Genomic DNA, 8,245 nt, shown 5'->3' with positions numbered 1-8,245 from the left:
ACTTTGAACTTTAAACATACCAGTAATTTGCAAGAAAAAATGCATTTCTATTTCCTATAGGCACATATGGGCTTGAAGATGAGTATATATGTAGATAGGTATATACACTGTATTAGAAACGTATTTCTGTAACTCTCAATATTTAATTACCCACTGGTTTGCATTTGATAACTTTAAATATAAAGTGCACAATTCCAGAGAATTGTCAACAAAGTTTAATAAATAGCTAAGTTATGTACTAGTGTGAAGATAGTTTTTAAATAAAGAACACTCCTTCCCAAATTTCTGCAGTAGGAGTGTACATTCACATTACTTTCAACAACCACTGCTTGCTGGGGATATACATTTGAAAACATTTACTCTATTGCTCTACTGTATTATAAATCGAGCATGGTATTGTAATTTTCTTGATTTGATCAGACTCGTCTGGGTCAGAAATCTGCGGACGAAGTGCAGAGCATTCCACGGAAGTATCCCGAACTTTAAAAAGTTAGTCAAGAAGCGTAACTCATTCTGCCCTTCACTGACGGTTATTAACGGGTACCTTCCTCTCCTCCAGTAACAGATGCCCCCATGCGTTTATTCATTTATTCATTCATTCAACCAACCCACATTTATGAGAATCACTGTGATGTGCACAGCACCGTGAAAAATTAAAAAAAAAAAAAAAAGAATAAGATGCTCAACAGAGGCTTTAAGAAAGGTAAGAGGAGAAAAGCTGTGGAAGTAGCCGCGCGGGTGTCCTGGTGCGGCTCTCCCAGTCTGTGCATGAGGCAAATTCCTTTTCTGCTTCCTTCAAGTGGCCACTTACCTCCACCAGGGGGTGTTCAGGGATAGAAAGTAAAAACAAAGGGGATGGAGGCAGCTTTACAACTGTCCAGTAAACTCGGTCCCTTGTAAGGGCTGGGATTCCTGGTGAAAGTGAGGTTCTCAGATAGCCTGTTGACTTCAGTTTATGCTCAATGCGGGGATCTGGAGATGGCCAGTCCCCAGTCTAAAACCTACCAGCAGCTCCCCAGCTCCCAAAGTGAAAGTTGAGCTACTGTCACCTCATTTGTCCCCTGGAACCCCCCACTGTATCCCCCATGACTCACCGCATCTCTCAGGCCACTGTAGCCCCACATCAGCATTTGGACCATCTCTGCCTGGACCTCTCTTCCCCGGATGTGCTCCTGGGTGTGCCCCTTGGGGTCTGTCAAGTGTCACTCTTCTTTCAGAAACTGCAACCCCTCCCTCTACATGCACTGGCATGACCTCTCCTCCACCCATACTTTAAGATATCGTGTACCTTCTTCTTTTTTTAATTTATTTTTATTCTTATTTTTTTTACTCTCATTAGATATATTATAAAATAGCCTGTACCTTCTAATACACCATATCACTTATTTACAATTTTTATTGTCTGTCTCACCTCACGAGGAGATAAGTTTTATGAGCACACAGGTTCTTATTTATTTTATTGTACATATTCTTAGTTCCTAGAGCAATACCCAGTTCCTAGAACAATAGACGTAGTGTCTACTAAATATTCTGCCGATAAATGAGTATGTCCAGATCTCCATGACCAAGCACAAGCTTGGTTAGGTGGTCTCCTGCACTTAAGCTTTGCTCTTTCCAGTGGAAACACCTGAGGTGAGTGCTGCCAATGCACATAGAGAACTCAGAACAGTGCCTGGCACATGGAAAGCTCTCACCTCACAGGAAGTTGTGATGGGAGGCATGGGGTTAAAATGTATGCTTTGAGCCTTTACTCCACCTTTCCTTCATGTGCAGCCTTGGAAGATGATGTCATATCTAGGTGCCTCAATTTTCACTTCATAAGATGGAGATAGTAATAATATGAACTACCTCAGGCTGTGGTGAAGCTTCACTGACGGAATCTACGTGAGGTGCTTGGAAGAGGAGCTGGTACCTGAAAGCCTCTTATGGGTCGGGTTTGGAAGAGGGTGATGGGGAGCTATAGTGAGAAAGAAATCTGAGGAGAAACTGAGGGCCAGTTTAAAACCCCTCAGTTCCAGGAATACCCAGGAATACATGAAGGAGGAAGAGTGACTGATGGAGATCATGAAGCTTTTTGAACAATTTGAGAAAACTTGACTCTGGAGAGCTGACCTGGAAAAGAAGTGCCCCTGAGGGGGATTCATGGTGGGGTTCTTCAGAGGAAGACATCCTATAAAACTATGGAATTTATTCCAGAACTGAGTGGAGGAACTCACAAAATCTCTTGTGGTCTTTATGTGGGGCTGAGGGTATGATGTTGGGTAGATATTGGGTGGGGATATCATTTTGGATAAGGGTCAATCCCATCCTTCAACTCAGGGTCTTTAAACCATGAAATCCTAATCTCCATGAGAGGGCTGTAACTTCCACACGTACCTGTAAGTGGAGGTAGTGAGACAAATACAGACAACGTCATGATTGACAAGGAAGAGGTGCCATTATAGTAAATGGAAGAAGGGGAAGACAGCAAAGAGCTTATAAGATGCTCAAACAGCACGGGCAAAGGTCCCTGAAGTTTCCATAATTAAGGAAAACATTTTTGGAAGTGATGGGTCATATCTCTCCATGTTATATGGTGACCGTTCTGACTATAATATTCCAATGAACACAGTCTCCTAAAAGTCTACACAATTTTTTAAAAAATATGGTCATTGTAGCATTCATACTGTTCTCTTATTGAAGTACACATTTTACTTTTATTTCTCACAGTTTTTTTCAGATATCATTCACATAACATATCATTCACCCATTTCAATTACACAAGTCAATGGTTTTAAAGTGTATGTGCAGAGTTGTGCAAACATCATCCCTTATTTTAGAACATTTTCATCACCCCAAAAGAACTGTACTCGTGAGCAGTCACTTCCCATTCTTCCCTCCCCCAGGGCCTGGCACTCACCAGTCTTCTTTTTGTCTCTATGGATTTGCCTCTTCGGGACATTTCACGTAAGTGGAATCATGCCATACATGGATACTGCTCCTGGTTCCCTTCACTTAGCATATGTCTTTAAGATTCATCTACATTGAAGCAGGTATCGGTACTTTTTTCTTTTCAGGGATGAATGGTATCTCACCGTATCCATTCATAAATAAAATAAGGTACAGCCATACAGTGGAATATCATTGTTGACGGACATTTGAATTGTTTCTACTTTTTTGGCTCTTAGGAATATTGCTGCTGTGTATATTGGTATACAAGTTTCTGTGTTGACGTAAATTTTTATTTCGCATCTAGGCGTGGACTTGCCGGACCATATGATAACTCCATGTTTAATTTTTTACAGAATGGCCAGACTTGTTTTCAAAGCAGTGAAGCAGTAAAGCAAGGATTGTTTCTATGCTTTGGCCTTTCAACAAGTTTTGATTTTTATCCAGACCTTCTCCTGAGAGCTGATGTATGCAGCCTGAAGCCTCCAGGGTAGCTGGCTTGCCTACCGTGTCATGGGCAGGTGTGTGGGAGGTCTGATGGGAGAAAGTGAGAAAACAAGCAGGACAAGGAGAAGAGAGAGAATGGGAGGAAAAAGAAAGAAGGAAGGAAAGGAAGGAAAAGGGGAGAGAGGGGGAGAAATAGAGAGAGAGAGGAAGGAAGGAAGGAAGGAAGGAAGGAAGGAAGGAAGGAAGGAAGGAAGGGAGACAGTGGAAGCCTGAGAAATAGAGGGTTGACTTGCCCATTTGAGGCTGCCCACTCCTAAGCCTCAAGTTGATGAATGTCTCTTTATTACAAGCTTTGTGAGTAATTCTTGCAAGTGCTCAAGAAGGAATGTGTGTCTCAAGTCCATGAAGAAGGCTGCCCATTGTGTCATCGACTGTAGTCCGTCCACAGGATTGCTCACGTCCTGTGGTGAAGGGCAGATAGGAAAGTGACTCACCTCACCTGTGGCAGTGCTTCTGACTCATATAAGAATCACCTAGGAGCTTTTAGATACTATGGATGCTGGGGCCTCATGCCAGACATTCTGATGGAATCTGGCTGGAGTGGGGCCTGGTTGTGAGTGTATTTTAAAAGCTCCCCAGATACTTTCTATATGCAGCCAGGGCTGAGAACCACTGATGCACACCTACAGATTTTATATTTCAACAAACATTTTTAAGACAAACAACCACTGATGATCTTTTTTTTTTTATTTACTTATTTTATTTATTTATTTATTTTACAAATAGTTTATTGTCAAATTAGCTTCCACATAACACTCAGTGCTCATCCCCACAAGTGCCCTCCTCCATGCCCATCCCTTCTCCCCCCCACATCCATCAGTCCTCAGTTTTTGTCAGCATTCAAGAGTCTCTCATGGTTTGCCTCTCTCCCTTTCCCCCACCACTTCCCCCCTTCTTCTCCCCCTTGTTCCTCCGTCAAGTTCCTCCCAATCCTCCTATACGTGCAAACATATGATATTTGTCCTTCTCTGCCTGACTTATTTCGCTCAGCATAACACCCTCAAGGTCCATCCATGTTGCTACACATGGCCAGATTTCATTGTTTCTCATTGCCATGGAGTATTCCATGGTATAGATAAACCACATCTTCTTGATCCATTCGTCCGTTGATGGACACTTAGGCTCTTTCCATGTTTTAGCTATTGTGGAGAGTGCTGCTATGAACATTGGGGTACATGTGCTCCTATGCCTCAGCATTTCTGTATCCCTTGGGTAAATTCCTAGCAGTGCTATTGCTGGGTCATAGGGGAGTTCTATTGTTAGTTTCCTGAGGAACCTCCACACTGTTTTCCAGAGGGGCTGTACCAGTTTCCATTCCCACCAACAGTGGAGGAGGGTGCCTGTTCCTCCACATCGTCACCAGCATCTAGAGTTCTCTGATTTGCTCATTTTAGCCACTCTGACTGGCGTGAGGTGGTATCTCAGTGTGGTTTTGATTTGTGTTTCCCTGATGAGGAGGGATGCTGAGCATCGTTTCATGTGTCTGTTGGCCCTCTGGATGTCCTCTTTGGAGAAGTGTCTGTTCATGTCTTCTGCCCATTTCTTCACTGGGTTGTTTGTTTTTCTCAGGTGCCCCCAACTTTAAAACTCCTAAGTTTTATGCCCAAAGCATAGAAGTTTTGAATCATGATATCATATACCCAAAACTAATATAACCCTATGTATTATGCTGGAATTAAGATTTAAAAGTTAATTGAAAAATAAATAGTGATCTGTAATCAAAGATTGTTATTAATGGGTAGATGCCAGATCCTCAAATATCATCAACGTAACCTAGTGATAAGGCAAAGATGACTTTCTTGCTTAGCTCGGTAAGTGAGAATGCCACCTAGTCAGAGCATCAGTAGTGTCTCACAAGCATGGCAAAAACATAGGGTCAGATTTTAACCACCATGATGATCTTTAAATGATCTTTTCAGAAGTACATCAGAGCCCCATTATAGCTACTTCTAAAGGACGCTAGTGAATAGAGGATTTTGACTGTGATATTAATTTGCCTCCTTAGTGCTCTCCTTTGGCCAGAAGCTATTCTACTTTGGAACCATGGATCACATCTGTTGGAACCCATGAGAATCTTAAGGTGGAAGAAAAGAATGTCCAGTGAAGTTGAACTAGGTAAGTCTAGTCAGTATGGCATATCAGAAATGGTTAAGCCTGCAATGAGTTTCCTGATCTCCAATTTGGGAGTCATTCTAGGGAGTGATTCTCTTTATCCAGCCATACATTCACACAATACATATTTACAGGGCCCCTTCTGAGCACCTCATACTAATGCAGGCCACTATTGTACAGTTAGTAGCCTGGTCCTCTGGGCTCTCTGACTTTGTTCCCCATGAGTCTCAGTGCCCTTCACACTGCCACCCTAATCCAGGTCACCATCTTCTTCAGCCTACACCTCTGCAGACCTAACTCGTCTCTCTGCCTCTGTTCTTAGCTCCTGGCAACTTATCCTCCTCAAGGTTGGAGAGATCATAAAAAAAAAAAGTCAGACATCATCATGCCTTTGCTCAAAGCTTTCAAATGGTTTTCATCACACTTGAAATCCAATTCAAGCTCCTCGATCTTACAAGACCTCGCCTGTTCCCATCTCTCCATGTCATGTCTCCCCTTCTCTAACTGGCACCTTTGGCCTTCATGCTCATTTTTTCCTCACAGTCTTTGCACTTGTCCTTCCCTCTGCTTAGAATGTTTTCTCCCCAGCTCATCAGTTGCTTTTCTCTGTCATATCCCCTGTGAGATGACAAGCCTCTCTACAGCAAGGACCCTGTACTTGTTATCTGTGTGTCCCTCACAGCATCTACTAAGGTCAACTGCATTTAGGAGGTACTCAGTAAGACACTTGAGGATGTGAGTCGACAAGAATATAAAGAAAGCGACATGCTGGGAAAAAAAAACCCTGCCCAAAGTTCTCTGGAACAGGTAACTCCAAAAAGCCAACTCAGCATATCAGAGTCTGATGTGGTTCTCTTGCTGCTCCGAGAGCTGCAGAGATTTTACGCTTGTGTAAGCAGATCCTCTAAAAGAAGTAATTTTCTCTTTAGGAGAGTAGCAGTACACAGGCTCCGCAGTAAATTCACAGCATTTTACAAGAAGATGAAAGGTGAAAATCATATGAAAAGTAGTAATGGTACACTGGCAGCAACTATGTCTGCATGTTAATGGTATGGAGCCATAATTTGCCCACAATTTCTCTCTCTCTTTCTCTCTCTCTGTTTCTGGCTCTCTCAACGGTGGAAAATGCTTAATGGTCTACACAGCCTGATATAATCCAGTGGGAGTATAGACAGATACATTTTGACATAACACAGTCCTTGTTTCCTTGTTACCTATATTTCTTCTACCTTTTCAGGAGCAGTAGGCTCTACCTCTGTATACATAATGCAGACAATAGTGTGGGACTTTAAAGACAATAGTGCAGACTTTAAAGACATGGCCCATGATGGCCATGGTCACCAACCTCAGATGAAGATAGAGACTGGCAGGAGAGGTAGGTACCATTTCCACCTGTTTTTTTTTTTTTTTTTCTATCTTTGCTCTTTAAAAAACAAAAACAAAAACACCTATTATATTATTTTTAAGTCATCTCTACACCCAACCTGGGGCTTGACTTCACAACCCTGAGATCAAGAGTCACATTCTCTACCAACAGGTGCCCCCATCTTTGCTTTTAATAGGTTTTCCAAAAATACTTTCACCCTATAAGATTCATTCTGCTTACTATTTTGAAGTCACTCTTTATCACTCAAAAATTGTCTATGACTGACCTCAGTGTACAAGGCCAAAAGAATGCATGTGAATTCCAATGGAATAAAGAAAAACCAGTCCCCCATAGTTCCACCACTCAGAGGAAGCTCTTAATAATTCTATATTCCTCTGTGGTAATACTTGAACATTTTAAACTCTTTTCCTATGAGTTTGAAAGTAAAACATCTTCATCATAGAAATTCTGGAAAATGCAGAAGACTATAAAAGAGACAGATGGATAAACAGCCCATAATGCAGGAAGAATTTTTGATAATGAGCATTTTACCATGACACACATAGAAAACAAAAGCATCAGATTTACTGGTTGAAAAGCCCCAAATAAAAAAAATGCAAGAGTATTGCCCTAGGCCTAAAATGAACAACATTTGTAGCCTCTCGGCATTGGCAGTGCCCTCCAGTTTCTGGAAATGCTGGGGTAACTCCTGGTCTGGAGGATGACTGTGGAGTGGCTTAGAGTCACCACAAGAGATGGGAAACAGGGTGAAGGCTAGGAGTGTGTGTGTGTGTGTGTGTGTGTGTGTGTGTGTGTGTGTGTTTGCGGAAGCGACAGAGAAGCAAAGTGGGGTTGCTTACATGAGCATTTAGGGTGGGGGAGGCCAAAGGGAAAAGAGAAGAGAAGCAAGTAGAGCCTCCAGAAGTGGCTCAGTGCAGGTTCCTGAGCTGGTGGGTGTCTCTAATTTGCAGGCTGCCCTTTGGAAGTTCCCTTGCTGGCCCTGAGATCCTGGCCGGGGGTCCTTCAGATGCAAGGGCGCCTTGTCTGTGATCTGGCAGGACTCTTTGTCCATAAATCAGCTCCTCTGCACCAACTAGGGTGCCATCTACCCAATGAGACCAAGATGAAGGGACAGTGGGCTCCAGAGGGTGGAGGTGGACACTCACCCCTGCTGTTTTACAGAGGGGAAGTGGCTCCAGCTCACCAGGTGCTTATGGATGTAAACTTGTAGGAAGAACACTCTCCTGGGAGCTCATCAGGCTTCTCTCTTCTCACCCGGCTCTACTACTGGCCAGCCTTAAGCCCATTATTCTCGTTAGCCTGGGTTTTGTT

At 42.8% G+C, this 8,245-nt stretch overlaps 1 long non-coding RNA gene across 1 annotated transcript; it reads left to right on the top strand.

Moving 5' to 3' along the window:
* Positions 1–3,941: 3,941 nt before the first annotated feature.
* LOC120228885 lies at positions 3,942–6,853 on the top strand. The gene is made up of 3 exons (XR_005527619.1): positions 3,942–3,988; positions 5,441–5,550; positions 6,785–6,853. It is a non-coding gene; the product is annotated as an uncharacterized LOC120228885 (long non-coding RNA).
* The last annotated feature ends 1,392 nt before the right edge of the window (positions 6,854–8,245 follow it).

This window comes from Hyaena hyaena, unplaced genomic scaffold, assembly GCF_003009895.1.
Source record: "Hyaena hyaena isolate Hyena2069 unplaced genomic scaffold, ASM300989v1 scaffold_28, whole genome shotgun sequence".
NCBI classification, from domain to species: domain Eukaryota; kingdom Metazoa; phylum Chordata; class Mammalia; order Carnivora; family Hyaenidae; genus Hyaena; species Hyaena hyaena.
Note: the sequence above shows the minus strand (reverse complement) of the source record. Positions and strands in the feature narration are given on the sequence as shown.